General features: G+C 42.0%; 1 long non-coding RNA gene across 1 annotated transcript in view; it reads left to right on the forward strand.

Annotated features, from left to right (window-relative positions):
* The first annotated feature begins 960 nt into the window (after window positions 1–960).
* LOC142109157 (uncharacterized) overlaps window positions 961–20,599 on the forward strand; it is a 59,919-nt gene continuing 40,280 nt past the window's right edge. The window contains exons 1-2 of the long non-coding RNA XR_012680297.1: window positions 961–1,028; window positions 2,243–2,346. This is a non-coding gene — a long non-coding RNA (uncharacterized LOC142109157). The remainder of the gene's footprint in view (window positions 1,029–2,242; window positions 2,347–20,599) is intronic.

Raw genomic sequence — 20,599 nt, forward strand, 5'->3', positions numbered from 1 at the left:
CTAGAAGGTGGACTCTGGATTTCATAGCATTCAATGCTGTGTATGATATAAATACTACACTGTAAAGTACAGAAATTAGACAAAAAGATATAGAAATATGTTGAAAAGTATTGTATGATGTTATAAATGCTACATTTTAAAAATGGATAACTGTGCATCCACCTGAGTATAAAAATGAATGACTAACAAAAGAAAACAGTACACAGTAAAAAAGAAACACTCACTAGAATGCACAGCAAGCAATATAAAAGATAATACTGTTGTTTTATTCAGTGCTCCAAAAAATACGCGTAAATATACAGATAAAAGGTTACATTAAAACCAATGATTTCTTGACAATCTCCTAATTAACATTAATTAGATAAATAAAATAAAAACTTCCCTTTCCTGCAAAGACAAATTCACAACATAGTCATAATAAACAATTCTTGAAATAGTAGGGAAAATAAAATAAAAAAAATATATAAATATCTATGTCAAAAATATAAAGTCAAAACAATGTAAAACTGTTATTTGGGCTAATTAATTGTTTACATGGAAAGGAAAAGGAATAATTCAATAAACATTAAGAAAATTGCCACAAACTACAAAATTCCTTAGACCCAGGCCCGGTGCTTCCATTAGGCAGCATTAGGCAGCTGTCTAGGGCGCCGGGACCTGGAGGGCGCCGCAGACCAGTTTTTTAAATGAAACAAGTCTAATAGACTTTCTTCATTGTTTTGCGGCGGCCGACAGCTGTTTCAATGTGCCGGCAGTGTCTCTCTCTCACTGACAGACTGTTAGAGATGTCAGCCTGTCTGTGAGAGAGAGACACTGCCGGCACATTGAAAAATCTGCTGGCCAATGCAAAGCAATGATCACACTGTCTCTCAGTGACAGACAGTGACAGACAGTGTGTATAAAGTTATTGTCAGGACCTGCCCCCTCCCCTTCCAGCATGCTGTGCTCTGCTCCACCTCCCCTCTGAGAAGAAGGTGAGGTGCCATTGCTCCATGCTGAGTTGATCATCCAGAAGGGAAGAAAAATAGGTAAGTGAATGTTATTTTGTAATTAAAATATATATTTTTTAAAAACTTAGGAAATAGGGTGCACCATCCAGGAGCAGAAACTGAGGAAGTGTAGTGGGGAAGTAAAAGCTATTTGGGGGAAGGGGAGGGAGTATAATGATTATTTTTTGTATTGTATTTATGTACTCTGCCTAGTCCCTCTCATCTACCCCCCTGTGCCACCTTCTCCCCAGGCCCTCTCATCTACCCCCTGTGCCACCTTCTCCCTAGGCCCTCTCATCTACCCCCCTGTGTCACCTTATCCCCAGGCCCTCTCATCTACCCCCTGTGCCACCTTCTTCCCAGGCACTCTCATTTACCCCCTGTGCCACCTTCTCCCCAGGCCCTCTCATCTACCCCCTGTGCCACCTTCTCCCCAGTCCCTCTCATCTACCCCCTGTGCCACCTTCTCCCCAGTCCCTCTCATCTACCCCACTGTGCCACCTTCTCCCCTGACCCTATCTACCCCCCTGTGCCACCTTCTCCCCTGACCCTATCTACCCCCCGTGTCACATTCTCCCCTGACCCTATCATCTACCCCCGTGTCACCTTTTCCCCTGACCCTATCATCTACCCCCCCATGCCACCTTCTCCCCTGACCCTATCATCAACTCCCCCCTGTGCCACCTTCTCCCCTGACTCTATCATCTACCCCCCTGTGCCACCTTTTCCCCTGACCCTATCATCTACCCCCCTGTGCCACCTTCTCCCATGACCCTCTCATCGACCCCCCTGTGCCGCCTTCTCCCCTGACCCTCTCATATACCCACCCCTGCGCACTCTTCTCCCCTGACATTCTCATCTACTTCCCTGCACCATCTTCTCCCCTATTCCTCTTGTCATCCTCCAGCCCACTTCCAGCACCGGGTTTATATGTGTTTAAAAATACAAATTTATATAGTGTGTGTTGCGTAAAGTACAGGAAATAGAAAATTTGTCATTTTCATATTCATAAGCTATGACTTCTATTTTTCTCCACATAGTTAGCTTCTATTGCTGTGCAAAAAATACAGGTGTAGCCAAGGGCTCTTATATTTCTTCCCTACAGTGAGAGAAATTTGTATAGGTTACACCTGTATTTTTAAGGCTACCAGCTACACAACAATACAAAAGAATGATGTGGCCAAAAATAGAAGTCATAGCTTAAATTACAATATATATTATTATATCAGTAAGTAATTTTAAATAAATTACAGCTGTTACTGCAGTAACTTGCCATCGGGCAGAAGTGGAGCTTGGACAGTGTTGAAAGCATCAGGCATCAGTGCATCTGGACTGCAGCCTTGCCAGCCAGGAGAAGGTAAGAGTTGTTATACTTTTTACACTCCACCTTGAACCAAATACTGACATATTTATTTATATATTGTTTGTTTTAGACCGCCAGAGTATGGGGTGGGGGGGGGGGGGGGGGCGGTTGGCTGTAAGTTTGCCTAGGGTGCCTAGAGACCTTGCACCGGCCCTGCTTAGACCACCACTGTACAAACATGAAGCTATTACATAACTATAGGACCCACTGACCTGATCATGATAATGGTGATTTGTTTCATTGCTGATTATCAATAAAATATTGCTGGGGCAGCTGAATATTGTGATACTGGCCAGGAGTGGTAAGGGTAAATTTACCGTTTCATGTGGCCAATCTCAGGGGTCGTGCATGCCAGCTGACTCGCCAATGCGCAGTGGAACTCAAAGCCCATTTATCAGCTTACAGCTCTGGGCCAGTATTACTCAGTGACCTTGGCAATTTTTTCATAAATACTAACAAGAATAGATGCTTTATTGCCACACAAAAAAATGGTGATATAAAAATCACCGGGGTTGTGATAATAAATAGACCCACACTGTAAATAAATAAGGAAACAGAAACATTTACAATAAAATATCCAAAATATAAATATCTACTTCCTTTGTTTTATTTCAATAATAATCATTTCATTTTATATAAATTTGTCACTAAGTTCTTGATTACAAATCATGGCGTATATTTACTAAACTGCGGGTTTGAAAAAGTGGAGATGTTGCCTATAGCAACCAATCAGATTCTAGTTATCATTTATTTAGTACATTCTACAAAATGACAGCTAGAATCTGAATGATTGCTATAGGCAACATCTCCACTTTTTCAAACCCGCAGTTTGGTAAATATACCCCCAGATTTGGTGGGTTTTTTGTATTGTTTGTTTTTTCTTGATTGCAGCTTTTAATTGGTCCTCCAGCTCTCAAACCTCAAACCAACGGTATTAATGGGAATGGAAGACCTATGGGAAAAATGAATACATGGAGCAGTTCCTGGGGCTCTGGCTGGGGGAGAGGTGCACCTTAGTAATAGACTTTTACTAGGTGCTAGTGCAGCTTTATTATGTGTATATTTTATAACAAAGCAAAACTGAAATATCATTTCTTAGGTAGCAAAGGATTTAATTCTATATATTTACAAAATAAAACAATTTGCATTCACAATTGCACAAAACACACAAAATACACAAGCATTAAATAAAATCCCATAAAAATCAAACAAAACAAAGTTTACTACATACAAGTACTAGATAGTTTTGTAAACTAGATCTAAATTTACATCATGATTACCATAGTCTGCAATCAGCAGATCCAGCCATGTCTTATTTGCTGTGGATGTTTCGGTACTACTGTATATATCACATACCATCAATTACAGAATGACAATACTACCATTGCAAAACTTCTAATGAACCTCAAAGTCAGGGGAAGTGCTTTTCATCTTTGATTACAGGGAGGGTGATGCAGTAGTTAGTGGTGTCAAAACTCCAGCCAAAAGATGACAGCAGGATAACTGCACTATTGAGGTTTTTAAAACTCTTTGGTTGTTTTTAAGTGGTTTAGAGGGAACTTCATATGAAACCATGTGTTCTGATCTAGCTGTGCACACTTGCTTGAAATCATATGAAAAAAAAGTTTAAATAAACATCTTTTGTGGAGCTCTGTGAGACATTTTCCAAGTTAGGGTAAATTATAAAGAGTTTTCCTGTTCAATTTCAATGGGCAAGGAGTTATAAAGCATGGGCCATGCAGGGCACCACTAGAGCTTTTGGTTTCCCGCATACACTACCTCTACCTCACCAGCTACTTTTACCAGATAGAAAAATAGAATATATAACAATGTACATTAAAATGGCAATAAAATGTTTTTAAGTGCTCTTGTCATATGCTAATTTTCAAATTCGACAGAAGTAGTAGCAAAACACCAATATATCATAGTTACTTAGTTAGAGAGGTTGAAAAAAAGACAGAAGTCTATCTAACTAAACCTTTTCTAAATTTTAGCAGTTTGGACCCACAGTAAGGTAAAACAAAACTTCCAGTGAGGCAATTGCCTATTTAGGGGTCGATTTAGAAAGATGCGGAAACAAGGCAGATTTTTTTAATCGCCCTGAAGAAATTACTTATCGCTGTAATTGATTAAGAAAAAGTTGCTGAGGCAACAGAGCGATACTCAGCAGCCCTGATGATACAGCCCTGGTGCGGTAGGAGTGGACCGCCGGGCCAGTATCTGCAGAAATGTGCATGAGTGAGCCGGGTAGCCGACTCATGCATGTGAACTGACGCCCAGATTTAAAATTTTAAAAATAGAAAAATATGTAGAATAAAATCAAAATATTATAAAATAATAATTGATCATTGACCATTGAGAAAAAAAATGCTTTAGTCAAATAATAAAGCATTTTTTCCCCATTTATTTTTTTGTGTTATCACCATCCTGAGATGGCTATAATAGAACAGGTATGCCTGTGAAATCAAAGTTGCCTCTTCTAGAATGTTCAGGAGACTTCTAGAATATTGAGTGTGCCATGTATGCCTGGAAAGGTAGGCTAGTCTCTCAGATCCCCGCTGTGCCTCCCAAACTGCGTGTGCATGTGTGTGTGTGTATGTGATGATGCAACATCACTCACTTGATGATGCAATGTAGGGCTTAACACCGTGTGCACGGAAACACTGGTCAGTTTGTGCGTACATCAGGCATCAGCAAGAAGAATTAGAGTCTTGTATTATATTCATGTGTTTCTTATTATGCTTATCTGGGATCATGCCTCTGCTCATGCTTAGTGTACTCAAGTATATCATATCTGTAATAATTGTTAGAGACTGTGGTTCCCTATAAATAAACGCTGATAATGATGATGATGATGATGATCCTCGCGACTCAAGGCTTGTATTACAAGTAAGACATTTTTCATTGTTCTTTTATATATTTATTTAATAATTTATTAGCAGTCCAAATTGTTTTTGTTAAATGTTTGATTGTGAGGTTTTTGATAGTTTACCAATTTAGGGTCTATTTATCAAACCTTATAAACAGTATAAAATGTTTATTGCAATGATGGGCATTTTCTTGTGTTGCTCTATTTATTCACCCCATTATCACAAGCTATTGTGCCCTCATACTTCTACATGGTCTTATTATTTAGCAAGCAGTGCAGTGGTAATTTCACTGCTGCACTGCTTGGTCATCACTGGCGGTCCATAAATTTTATAGTAGAATAAAAATAACTTTCCTTTCAGCCTTGTTACTTTATACAGCCCCTGGTGGTGTGCCACCCATGCACAAATCCCTTCTGGCGGCATACTGCGCACAATAATATAGGCTCCACCAGGTGGTGGTGTGCACTGCAACGGACAACAGTAGATATGCTCACAGGTGGGGCCAGACACGCCCCTTAGACAGTGGGACATCCCCATTTATTTATAAATTGGCCATAATCACCTCTCCTTGTAGAACATTCCATGTCATGACTATGTCAAACATTTGTTGAAAAATGCTTCCTTTTTCTGTCAATTATTTTTTACCATCTCCTCCTTAATGTCTGTGAATGCAGTATGGAAAGTAAAGGGAGGAGCTAAATTCATTAGCGTTCTATCCAGTGGTCAAAGTGGAAATCCAGAAGTGGTGGTATGAAAAATGTAATGGGAATGGAAGTGAATGGAATTTGATAGTTATACAATGAAGGCGGTAGGAGAAGTTCAACTTCAACAACAGTTTCTAGCACTTTAAAAAGAGAGATGATCCTTGTTTATTGTATTAACAAACAACTTAAGCAATCTATTTTTTCTATTTTAATACAGCACTTTGTATCAAAACTAGTGATAGTAGTAGATAAATGGTGATAGTTACACATCTCATGCCGGCACTAAGTAACCAATATATGTGTGTTCACCATTATATCGTTAAAACTTTAATACATTACATACATGTTTAGATTTCTTTTACTCTTTACAAAACGGTAGAGTGGTGCAGTGAGGCAGGGAAGAGGGAACTGGGGCCCCCGACCCTCTGCATCTGCCATGCAGTGGCCCCATTATCTCCATGGGTTCCGGTGTATGGCACCTGCTGCACCAAGATCAACCCATGATATAAGATCAATTGCCCAGGGACACCCATAGCAGAGGACATTGCAGAGGAGAGGCCTCATTTTGCAGAGGAGCAGCAATCTTCCCAGACTGGGTGGAGTAAGGATGTTCCTACTGGCATGGAGCAGACACATCGATGTGCCTTAATTTGAGTAGTGCAGAAGCAAAATTACATTGCACTGTGTGATTAAGGAACGGATGGAGAGGGCACATTTTACAGGTGACTTTCTATACTGCAAAAATACTTCTGTTTTGCCTCAGCTTAGACCTGGTGGTCTTAGGTTCTTGTACTATACTTTAATGGGATACATTTATGCCTCCATGTTGCTCTTTAGCAGAATAGCGGTTTTTCCCTGGACACTCTGAGGTATGTAATAAAAGATCTATGCACACATAGGACCTCATTTAGAGTCGGACGCAAAGTTCGTTTTAGTAGCATCCAACAAAAAAACACTATCACGCATGTGCAGAAAGCACCATATCCGCCTGCATCTTGGACTTGCGACAGCTTGCGGCTCACTACGAGAGAATGGGCGGAACGCGGAATTGTGAAGACTTGACCATGTAAATACATCCTAGTCGCAGTGAGGCGCAGACGCAACACATGTCAAAAAAGGGCTAAAGCTGTGCGGCAGGTAGTAGGTGGCACAAGCGGTTAGCTAGCCGCAGGAACTGCTCGCAGCTCGAAAGGGTATTACGAGTGGGACGTGACTGAGGTTGCTTGCCACTCGTAATACCCTACCAAGCTGCGGCACACTCCCACTCCTACACTTCTTACATGGATTTTGCGTCCAACTCTAAATGAGGTCCATAGTCATTAAGGAGAGAGAGGCAAAAAAAAGGAGTAAATTTGATCCTGGACATACCATGTTGCAATGCAAGGGGTACAGATTAGTTTATTATTTTGTAAATAGAGAAAATACTTGCTGCTTTTTCATGTAGCACACAACTACTTTATTTTTACACTAAAATTTAAAGTTAATCTAAAGCATGTCCTATCCCAACTATAAACCTGTCCCCACATTTTAAATTTACCTCCCCCTCTGATGTAGCATGGTTTTGCCAAGGTGCAAAGTTATAAATTTTTATGCTTTGCTCTCCTTAATGGCCCATGGTCTGAAACAGCATCTGTGGCATGTGGGTCAACAATGCCTGCCAGAGAATGCTGAGACATTTAGTTCCACAGTAGTTGTCTGTAGTTCACTGCCGGCACACCTCATCTCTGGGCCCTGTAGTGGCGGCATTAGTGTCGCAAGCGATTATACATATACCATTGCATTGGGGATTTGATGGTCTCAAATGATTATGTGGAAGCATAACCGTGATGCTTTTAAAATTTCAAAATTATGTTGGTGGTTTTAAGTGAATATAATTGACAATACAAACTATTTTGATCCTTTATTGACATGTTCTGAAATGCACATGGTTAGTTTTAATCAATTTTCTTCCAATAGATGGAGGAGAGACACAGGAGTGATGGAGGAGAGCATGAGAATATATGCAGGTGCTGTAATGGACTTAAATCATGGATTTAAATCATTTAGGACCTCATCTAGAGTCAGATGCAATGTGCGTCTAAGACGTGTAGGAATGGGAGTGTGCCGCAGTTTGGTAGGGTATTACGAGTAGCCTGCAACCCCAGTTGCATCCCACTAGTAATACCCTACCGAGCTGCGATCATTTCATGCAGCTAGCTGAATACAGTTTTAGCCCTCTTTTGACGTGTGTTGCGCCTGCGCCCTACTACATCTAGGATTTACTTACGGGGTCACACCTTCACAATTCCGCATTTCGCTTTAAATATAAAGATTCCGGGGGGTAAATTTATCAATCTGTGGGTTTGGAAAAATGGAGATGTTGCCCATAGCAACCAACCAGATTCTAGCTATTATTAATTTAGTACTTTCTACAAAATGACAGCTAGATTCTGATTGGTTGCTATAGGCAACATCTCCATTTTTTTCAAACTCGCAGCTGGATAAATTTACTCCCAGGAGTGGGATCAGTAGTTTGGACTCCAGGTGAATTTTTGAAACAATTTGACAAGTATTGTGTTGTAATATCAGCATTTCAAGGGTGTTATATCAATTTGTGATTATACCAGATTACTTATTGGAGTCACTTAAAATTGTATTAAATTGTTGTTTGAAATGTCCTTTTAGGAATTAAGCTCTATAAAAACTAATAAAACAACTACTCATATAACTATGTACAAAACCTTAAAAGCAGCATTTTTTTTAACCTCAAAAGTCATTTAAATTGAATTTGTCTGACCTAATAAAATATTTGAAGATGTTTCAATGTAAAAAGACGTACTGCCCCAATGCTGCTAATATTACAGTGAAACAAACTGTGTTAGGTTTGCTCATCTCTACTCAGGGCTGAAAACATTCCTACAAATGTCACCGGAGCATTCCATGCATCTATAGTTCTTCTTTTATGCCGTACAATCTGATAGGAGAGGACTGAGGAGTGTGGACCATGTGTTTATCCTGCACTACACTTGTGCAGGGTACCAGAAGGCTGTGGTTGGTAATCGCAGTGACAACCATGTTGGTTCAGGCTTTCCCACACCATTTCCTAATGTCACTTGTCTCACTGTGGAACAGAGAGCCAGCATGAGGAAGTCGCACATTTGGGAGGAGAAGATAAAGTCGTACAGGATGGGGTAGGAGGATAGATTGGGGAAAGAAGCATGAGAGTGGCGTGGGTAAAACAATGACACTAAGGAACAACTGACACTCTAAACAAAGAATAATAAAATGAAATATTCAATTGTACATAAATAGTGCTGCACTAAATAATCTACTTTCTTTCCTTCATGCTTAAGTAAAAAACATAAAGAAATAAGTAAAAAAAAGCATCCCCCCCCAAATAAGTTGTACCCACCACTGCTACTTGTAGCCTGGACTGGTTACTGCTAATGCCGGGTGCGGGGAGGGACAGAGTGGATACTCCCACAACAGCCAGAACCAGGATCAGGCTACAGCATGGGGTCTCCATGTAATAATGTGAACGAGCTCCAGCCTGGTCAGAACTGGGCTCACTTATACAGGTGTAATGGTCCCACAAAAAAATACTGCCTCCTTCAGGGAAAACCAGCCCGTGCTGAACACTGAGGCTCTTCCTGACCCAACTGGGGAGCCTGTTTAGAGTTAAAGTGTCATATATGAAATGCGAATGTATGAATAAGTGTGAAAAACGTGAACTGAATCACGTTGCATTCGTGACTAATTAAATTGCCTCCATAGGGACAGATTCAATCAGACGTGAAGTTCCGTTTATACGGTAAAAAGTAACGCTCACTTTTGCTTGCATCTCTATGGGGCGCGAGCAAAAGTGAGTGGACATTTCGCAAAAAAATTTTCCGCACAGTGGCTCACGCCTGTCCCGGGACACTAAGCAGCAAGTTTGTTTTACAATTGAATCTGCCTCATAGTATCAATGTGAGTGCACATACAAATAATATTGGTAGATTATTTTATGTATGTCAATGTAATAGGTGCTGCTATTTGTAAACAACGTTTGTTCCAGCTTTGAAATAAGTATCTTGTATTGAATCCCTCTCTACTGGATTTTTACTGGAATCTGACTATAACTGCTTATTAAGACCGACAAATAGCAAATGTAAATATACATGACAGCATTAGTAGTACACAAGTGTATGTGCATATATGTATATATATATATATATATATATATATATATATATATATATATATATATATATATATACATATAATGGCAATGGCCATTGGACAGCATTTTCTCCATTTATAAAAGCATCCTTTGTTAAGGTCTCACAATATAATAAGACATTTCATCGCATTGTAACATAATACTTAGAATGAATTGTTTATGAAAGCAGAGTCCAAATAGCAGCGCTGCTTTGTTATCCAGAGGATGTGGTCATCGGCCTTGTTTTCTTATGTGCAATGTTTCTTAGATAGTGTTGGAGTGTCTTGCTGGATAAGCAATGGCTGCACACTTTATCACGTAATCGTTTATAATGCAATATTAGCATAATTTTGAACGAGTTTCCAACATTTTAAAGTGAAAGTTTATGTAAGCTTTTGATATATATACACACACACTGCATTAAATCATACAGAGCTGCAGGCATTGCAACATTTTTTATTTTACAGCAATACCATACTTGCCTACTTTTGCAGGCAGCTTTCCAGGAGGGTGTCCGTCGAGGGGGGCACCATTAGGCTCTGACCCATGGCAATCTTAGGCAATTTTAGCCAATCGCAGCAGGGGGCGGGGCCACAATGACGCATTTAGCCACACACCCCGCCATCTTCAACAACGCCGAAATCTGGATTCGGGATTTTTGCCTGCTCTCTCTGGAGTCCAGTAGAACACCTACAAATTCGGGAGTCTCCCGGACATTCCGGGAGAGTAGACAACTATGAGCAATACATAGGCAGGGCCAAGCACTGGGTATCAGAGAGGGGGGTTTCCCTATTTATAAAGGAGGTTTCCATGTATGCATTATGCTGCTTATTACACTCACACTTCCTCCTGATGTCTTCTATGAGCAGTCATACAGCGCCCCAATGAGACAGTGCTGCAGTCTCAGGTCCGCTTCATACATGTATGAATAACACAATGGTGTAGTGGGTGGGGTATTCTGGGTATCAGGAGATCCCTCTAATTAGGGAAGGATTGTGCTGGAGATATATGAAATACACTGAACATGCTCATTATAATAATTATTATCCTTTATTTATAAAGCCCTGACATATTATGCAGCGCTGTACATTGAGGGTATTATGACACAAACATCGTCCATACACTGACATAAAAGAGAAGGTTGATATAGTCCTGCACAAATAAGCTTACAATCTAAGAATTGTGTTTATTTGCTCCTGTGATTAGATATATATATAAAAATAAAAATGAAAGATATGGAAAAACACAAGTAACAGGATATTCGGTTCCAGAGCCCTAATAGTTGAATTAATATTTACTATAGGGGGATTGACAAGAGCTGTGAACTTTTTTCCAATGTAACATATTTGTACATCTTTTTTACACCATTCAAACCCTAAATTCATGACTCATATAGATACTGAGTAATCAATGTTGGGGGGACAGATCACTGCAATAACCCAATGAGCCTTATGTAGAGCTGGATGCAATTTACGTGTAAATACGTAAGCATAAATTGCGTTCTTTTAAAATACATAGTTTAGAGCTGCAGTTATCTTTAAGCGCCTGATTAGTAGCTGCAAGTGTATCATACACCATAGGCCGTAAGCCTGACAATTAAATAAATAAAAAAAGAACAAGCCTGTCCCCCCCAAACCAGCCCTAGTACTGCCAGTCTAAGTTGGTATAGGTGAAATTGGGGGGACAAAAGCGATACCATTACTAGGCTATGCCAGCTTGGGCTGGTGACATAAAAGCAGGGAAATACGCAATATGTTAAAACCCTCCGTCATTGTGACAACCAGCCCTAAGCTGGACAGAACAGGACTTGCTTGTAAAACAAAGAAAATACAGGCCCCAACCTTTGGACTAATTAAATCTATGCTGAATAGCAATAGGCTATTCCCACCCTACTGTTCAATCTGTGTAGTTTAATAAGTAAAAAATAGCTATAAAAATTATAATTTGTCCATTCTGAATTAGAGGTCCCAGCATTCCCAGGCTGCCAATAAGTGTTTGTGGCTATATTACTACAAGATACAGGATACCCATGACTGCCAGGGGTTGGGTATGCTGCTATAATACTACAATCTCCAGCATACCCATGACTGCCAGGGGTTGGGCATGCTGCTATAATACTACAATCTCCAGCATACCCATGACTGCCAGGGGTTGGGCATGCTGTAATATTTAGTTATTACATATAGTATTATACAGCTGTGCTCAAAAATGGAGCAGTGCTGACCTCCATCATCTTAGAGCTGATAGAGCATATTGGTGGAGGGAGGAAGAGAGCAACACATCACGTGGTAATGATTAGCCTCATTAACATGTTTTTGCCCTCGCACCGGCACATCTCTTTCTCTGGGAACCAGTGGATGTCCTCGCAAATTGGCAGAGAGGATTCAGATATGAAATGTGGCACTCTGTGTTACATATTTGCATTAATACATAGACTTCTAGATATTTGTACAACTGCCAATAATATTGTTGACTGTTCAGTACCAAAAGCTAGTCATTCAAGGCTTCATTTAGAGAATACTTGCCTAGTTTTTATACTTTCAAGGGACAAGTGCTGGTGGCGCGCCAGTACCATTTATCATGACCAGTGTTAGACTGGCACACCGGGGTACCAAAAAAATCCTAGTTGTTCCTACTGTCCAATGTCACCTCCCACTACCCAATGATGACACAAAATAAAATAAAAAACACTATATAAGGGCTGGTATGGATTTGCCAAGTTTCATGTCGGTGCCATTTTTCCGGCGCTCTTCATCTGGAGGGGCGGTCAGGATATAGCCAGCGCCACATAATTTGCTGGGAACTCCAGCCTGACCCTCAGCTCTGCTTCTGCTGCCATGTTTTACTGTGTACTTAATCCAGACCAGCGCCACATGATTAACTGACCCCCAACCCTGAAAGCAAATATGTCTTGATAAACACCTTCATGTTTTTTCTATGGCATATCATGCTTTGCCCTTCCCCTATCTATGCTAGCCTCTCTGCCCTTCCCCTATCTATACTAGGCTCTCTGCCCTTCTCCTATCTATGCCAGCCTCTCTGCCCTTCCCCTATCTATACTAGCCTCTCTGCCCTTCCCCTATCTATACTAGCCTCTCTGCCCTGCCCCTATCTATGCTAGCCTCTCTTCTCTTCCCCCTCTCTATGCCAGCCTCTCTGCCCTTCCCCTATCTATACTAGCCTCTCTGCACTTCCCCTATATATGCCAGCCTCTCTGCCCTGCCCCTATCTATACTAGCCTCTCTTCTCTTCCCCTATCTATACTAGCCTCTCTTTCTTTCCCCTATCTATGCCAGCCTCTCTTTCCTTCCCCTATCTATGCCAGCCTCTCTGCCCTTCCTCTATCTATGCCAGCCTCTCTGCCCTCCCCCTATCTATACTAGCCTCTCTTCCCTTCCCCTATCTATGCCAGCCTCTCTACCCTTCCCCTATTTATGCCAGCCTCTCTGCCCTTCCCCTATCTATACCAGCCTCTCTGCCCTTCCCCTATCTATGCTAGCCTTTTTGCCCTTTCTATCTGCAACAGTCTCTATGCCCTTCCCTCATCTGTGCCACCCATGCTGCCCGTCCGCTATCTGCTCCAGTCCCTCTGCCCTCCCACTGTTTGTGCCAGCCTGTCTGCCCTTTCCCTGTCTGCACCAGCCACTCTGGCCTGCCACTGTCTGTGCCAGCTTATCTGCCCTACCTGTCTGGGCCAGGCCTTCTGCTCTACCCTCTGTCTACACCAGCCCCTCTGACCTTCCCATCTGTGCCAGTTTCCGTGCAATTCTCCCATCTGCGCCAACCTCTCTGCCGTTCCCCATCTCTGCCAGCCTCACTGCCCCTCCTTTGTCTATGCCAGACCCTCTGCCCTCTCCCTCTCTGCACCAGCCTCTCATCTCTTTCCTCTGTGTAAGCTTCTCTGCCCTTTCCCATCTGTGGCAGCCTCACTGCCCCTCCTCTGTGTGCACCAGTCTCTCTCCTTATACTGCATGTGTTCTATCTGTCTTCCTTTCTCCAGTCTGTGCGGTCTATTTCCCTCTGCCTCCTCATCTGTGTCTCTGTCCCCATCTTTGTGTGTCTGTCTCTAATTTTGTACATGCACAATCATCTGAATTTAATTATTTGGTTTCATACACAACACTATGTCCCACTCCCTGATGGCTGGCCGCACCCCATCACAGGTGAGCCCCTACAATTGCATTCCCCTGGTGCAAAGCCGGATTTAGACCTCATGGGGCCCTAGGCAAGATATTGGTTTGGATGATCCCCCTGAAACAATCCATAGTACTATATTTTAGCGTAGCATATACTCCTATAGTTAAGTAGAAGGGTAAGCTATGTGCTGCCGCACATCACACTGCTCCTCCTGCATCACTATGCGGCCCCTCATTATTGTCCCTCTCATCACACTGCGCCCTCTCTGCCCAGCACCTTCACACATGCCCTTTCTGCGCCCAGCACCTTCACACATGCCTCTACTCTGCCCAGCACCTTCACACATGCCCTTTCTGTGCCCAGCACCTTTGCCCCCTCTCTGCTCAGCACTTTCACACATGCCCCTACTCTGCCCAGCACCTTCACACATGCCCTTTCTGTGCCCAGCACCTTCGCCCCTTCTCTGCTCAGCACCTTCACACATGCCCTTTCTGTGCCCAGCACCTTCAGACTTGCCCCCTCTCTGTGCCCAGCACCTTCACACTTGCCCCCTCTCTGTGCCCAACACCTTCACACTTGCCTCCTCTCTGTGCCTAGCACCTACACACTTGCCCCCTCTCTGTGCCCAGCACCTTCACACATGCCCCCTCTCTGTGCCCAGCACCTTCACACATGCCCCCTCTCTGTGCCCAGCACCTTCACACATGCCCCCTCTCTGTGCCCAGCACCTTCACACATGCCCCCTCTCTGTGCCCAGCACCTTCACACATGCCCCCTCTCTGTGCCCAGCATCTTCACACATGTCCCCTCTCTGTGCCCAGCACTTTCACACATGCCCCCCTCTTACACTGCAGCTTCAATCTCACACACACTAGCTCTCCATCACAGTACCCCTTCCTCTTACCTTTATCTGTGACTCCAGGAACAGCTGCAGCTCCTGCACACTGACTACCATAGACATCCAGCGCAGCCCGCCTAACACTGTGTATCATGTGACCGCTGCCACATGACCTTGTGATGTCAGAGTGACCTGGGAAGGTAGCTAAGCTGAAGCAGCCCCTCCCCCAACTCGTGACCCCCCCTCCCTGCAGGGGGTGGACTCGTGTCCCCCCCATCTGGGCCTAGGTTGCCTAGTGGTAAATCCGGCCCTGCCCTGGTGGGCCCTTCATGCTCCCATCTGACATTGATCATGACCTTGCACCTCATTCTGCAGCAACATAATTTGCATCCTTGTGAAGTGGGGGGTTGGTCTATGGAAATGTAATTCACATTGGATGTCATCATTACGGCCCACCCAGTTCATGGACATTGCAGGAGGGTAGTCAAGAATGATTTAGAGGTAGGGTAAAGCAAATAAGGAGCACATTTGCATCTTGGCAAAACTATATTGCACGTCAAGGGAGGCAAATTAAAAATGTGCGGGCAGAAGAATGTGGTGTCCTAGGTCAATTCTACATTGCAATGGAAAAATAAAGATCTCCAGCATTAGTGTGCTAAATTCAAAAGCAAACAGTATTTACCCTGCATATGAAAAAATAAATGCATGTGCACCCCATGCATTGTGCAGGAGCAAATTTGCTCCTTTTATTTTTACTTTGCTCCTAACTCTCGGGGATATATTTACTAAACTGTGGGTTTGAATAAGTGAAGATGTTGCCTATAGCAACCAATCAGATTCCAGCTGTCATTTTGTAGCATGCACTAAATAATTGAAAGCTAGGATCTGATTGGTTGCTATAGGCAACATCTCCACTTTTCCAAACCCTCAGTTCAGTAAGTCTAGCCCTAGATGAGGCCTTCACTTACCAAAGCTTAATGTAAAGATAGTTTAATCTAGTGCAATAGACTTTTTGCTATTGCTGTATATATATAATAATTTATGTATTCCATAAATAAAGATTTGTTGTTCCTGCATTTTAAATCTGCATGTTTACTAAAATGAGTTTTTGAGACTGCAGAATCATGGAATGCAAACTTTTTTGTTCAGCAACATCAGCCTTTTAAACAAAAAGGAATAAAAGAGACTATATTTGGCTAAAATATTCAGCCTGATTGTTCTTAGTTACTTGCTTTTGAAAAACAAAGAAAGCATCTCAAAGAAACAATAGTTTCTTTTATTTGAAACATATGTATAATCTGGAACATTTGCTTCTGCTACCTTCGGTCCAGCCGTGATTGGCTAGTGATATGTGACAGTATGGAGACATAATTTTAGTGAGTAAATCTTTTCTCCCCTCAGGAATTGTGGTCAGTATGTGGTATTAGTCCATGGTATGGGTGGAGTTTGTTTGTCCTTGCTAGATTCTGGCTGCCCACACAGGTACGTGCTGTGACACCACACAGTCTTCGACTATAAACCCCCACAACAGTGCCCATTTAATGCTCAAAATGAGAACCAATAGATGTTGGTCTAGGCTGAAATCACTCCCATTTCATACCGCATTATTGGCTCCAGCTTCTATTTGTAAGGATTTAATTTTAAACTGTTTGCAACTGGTATTTTTATGTCAGAATGATAGTTTATGTATAATATGAGCAAACAACATTTGAGGTCAGATTTCTAAACAGTAAATTTACTAAGCTACCACAAGTCTTCCATACAGAGCATAAATTTTAAGATACACATCGATGAAAACATTTTTCATCCTGCTATTTTTTCTAACTTTTTCATCAGCATCATGTACAGTATCTATCTGCAGTTTAACCGCTTCCATTTCTGAAGCTGGCCTCTGTATGCCAAAAGCTGGGTTACAAGCAATATTTGTCCTTCAGCAACTAATGGAACTTTTTGTTTTACAAATCCATTTTTTCAGAAACACCAAGATAAACAGGAACAGCACCTTCTTGGGGCACCTCCATAGATGATTAGGACAGAGTTTGTGTGTACCTACCAAATGGGTGTGGTCACAATGTGCTGGTGGAGGTGGGGAGGAGGCGAGCAGGATGGAAGGTAGAGAAGAACATTGAGGAATGGGAGAGATAGAGGACGCAAAGGAGATGGGGAGATAAAGAGCATAAGAGACAGAGGGCTGATTCATCATGACAGGCAAAGTCAGTGCAACCTGCGTTTGGTTTAAAACACATATATTTCGGCACGGATCTCAAGATACATGCACTGCTGATGTTGGGTGTAGGTCTGCTGTGCTCTAATACACAAGACACTGTAGGATACTCCATTACCTATGAGGTCTATAAATCTGCATAAGAACGCACAGAAAAAAATATATATTAAATTAATGTCACCTGTTAATAATATAGGCATTAATGATAAAACAGTAAAGAAAAAAAGTGTTCCCCCATCCCCCATAAAAATAATTCATTAGGATGTTCTTAATATCTATTGATCATAAAATATATATTTACAGCTGCTCCTGATTGCAAACACATTTAGCATGCATACAAACCTTAGATTAGCCCTGTAGCTGGTGCAAGCTATATACGGCAGAAAAGCAAGTAACTTTAAAATGTATAGAGCTTGTTTCGGTCGTGGCTGCATGCACTTGAGTTTGACACATGCATACTGTAAATTGACTAAGGCCAAACGACCTTTACTTGCCCCGTTCTCCAAAACCGTAGGCTATAGTAAGTGTCTTTTTCATGCGAAGAAGGTGCAGAGAGGGCTGCGTCTACTTGATGAATCTGGCCCAGAGAGTATAAGAAAGGTTGGAAAACAAGAAAGGATGAGAGTTTTAGTGAAATATGTTGCTCTCTACCTGTTATTGCAGCTTTCACAACCTGCCACTGGTTTCTTGTCTGGATTCTGGAATATTTGGGCCTGTTTGGAAAGTGTATAGGTACATGAAATATGGAAAGCCAAGCAATAAGTGAACACAGTACATAACACAGATCACACAGTATACAATACATACATTGCAGTGTAACCCATTTATCACACACAGTCTGTATAAGTCTCAGAGAAGAAATGTGGCTGCTGGTTGACTGGTAGGGGATTGCAAGCATAAGAAAGAGACCCAGGCTCTTATGCCAATGCTAAAGCACCAGAAAAATGGAACATGAAGAAAACTGTGTAGATGTGTTTTGTCTAAAGTGTGTGTAGTTATATATAGCCAATAAAATATATGAAAAATTGTTACGTCATAGAGCTATAATCCAATACATAGTCTTTTAGCCCCATATGTGTAGTATACAGCATCTTAATCTCTTTTGGTCTGTGTGTGGTAGGGAATTTAGACTGTAAGCTCCAATGGGATAGGGACTGATGTGAGAGAATTAGTGGTGCTATATAATTAGCTGATGACGATGTTGATAATGATGATGATGATGATGATAATGCCTTCCTACCAGCCACATCATGCCCTCCCCAGCCTCATCATGTCCTCCCCAGCCACATCATGTCCTCCCCAGTCTCATCATGCCCTCCCCAGCCACATCATGCCCTCCCCAGCCTCATCATGCCCTCCCCAGCCACATCATGTCTTCCCCAGCCTCATCATGCCCTCCCCAGCCACATCATGTCCTCCCCAGCCACATCATGTCCTCCCCAGCCACATCATGTCCTCCCCAGCCTTATCATGCCCTCCCCAGCCACATCATGCCACACCCAGCCACATCATGCTACACCCAGTCATATCATGCTGCCACCCCCAGCCACACCTATATTTGCTGTGAACCTGCCATCCCCTTGCCACATAATTCTGCCATTGCCACCCCAACAACATCATGTTGCCAGTGCTTCCACAAACCATATCATGCAGCCAAACCCAGTCATGTCTACATCATACTGCCAGCCTGCCACTCCCACCCACATGACATTGAGCTTCAAGCCTGCTATCCCCTCTGTGTTTGAAGTTTTTTACACTGTGTTCTCAACTATGTTGACCGACAGAGTTGCTTGTCATGCTTAAATGTGCAGGAAAGCTCTTAGTTTTGTGAAATAAGGATTACCTCCTCTCACAAGACCCAGATCCCAGAGGACTGTCACTGAACAGGAAAAAACACTACACACAAAGTATTATCAGGACCAGCTCCAATAGCTACTTAGGTGAAGAGAGCGGGCAGCCACACCCTCCCGTCTGATTAAAACAAAAATTCCAATAAAAATAAAAATGAAATAAATAAAAAACTTGAGGTGAGCTTCAGTCACTTAGAAGCCACCCCCTCATGTCATCCTTATTTATTTTTTAACCTTCTTCTTTGCTGTAATGGGTTTTCCAATATTATAGTAAATATGCATCTGACAATATAAAGCCAATATAAACTTTAGGCTGATCACTAGTTCCTGCTATTTAATTAACACCTATTCTCTCTCCAATGATCACGTCCCACTCAGGAGGCTACATGACTGAAATATTGACCACTGCAGGAGGGGGGGGGGGGGCGCGGTGATACTTTGCGTCACCATGACCCCGCCCCTGCTATGAAATATGGTGCGATTGCGTCATTACGCCCAACCTCCTCAACAGTCCAGGAAATTGGGAAATTGCCTACTCTTTAGAGAGTCCGGGTGGACTCCCTGAAATTCGTGAGCCTCCCGGAAATTATGGGAGAGTAGGCAAGTATTGATGATAACACAAACTCAGAGGCACCAATATCTGCAGCCTTTGGTCTAAATGCAATACATTTAATTCTTGATGTCACTCATCTAGACAAAATGCACTTATCATTGATTTAAAAAAGTTGACATTATTGGCAGTTGATAGTGTACAATTACACAATTCTCAACAGCTATTGCAAGGCCCTGATTCTGATGCTAAACATATTAATGTTGAAATTTGGGATGTGGTGATTGTGATAATAGATCAATTAGTTTGCTATTCCCTATCCAGTCATTATAAACAAGTCTGACATCCTCCCCCATGCCCCCAACATAAAGTGCTTCTACGCTCCCCCAACACAGTTTTGTTTGGGTCATAACGCTGATGATGATATTATTACCGCTGTTGCATTTCCTGCCGAGTGCCACTATGGATGATGACAATGATGAATCAGCTAGCCTTAAAATAAGTCATTATATTTCTGGTGGTGAAAAGTCAGACTCAGTCAAGTCAAGTATTAGTAATTATATAGTGATGACTGATGACATCTTAATCTATAGAGAAGATAACATGGGATCAGCAGAGATAAAGTTCTGCTGTAACTGCAAAAACTGAATGTTGTTGAAACAAGAACCTATCGAATGCAATATTTAAAAGTAGAAAGCAAAAACAAGAATGTATTTCACAAAGTAAGGCAAGTACTACCATATCCAAATCAATAGCAAAGTTGTTGGTTTAACACATACAAAGAAGTAAGTCACCTTGTGTGGGTGCCCTGGAAAGTAGGATCAAAAAATGTAATTCTCTGGATAAATGTGGTTGCTTTATAGTCAATACAACTTTATAATATATGTTTTAGTA

This window comes from Mixophyes fleayi, chromosome 1 (assembly GCF_038048845.1).
Source record: "Mixophyes fleayi isolate aMixFle1 chromosome 1, aMixFle1.hap1, whole genome shotgun sequence".
In the NCBI taxonomy this organism is placed as follows: domain Eukaryota; kingdom Metazoa; phylum Chordata; class Amphibia; order Anura; family Limnodynastidae; genus Mixophyes; species Mixophyes fleayi.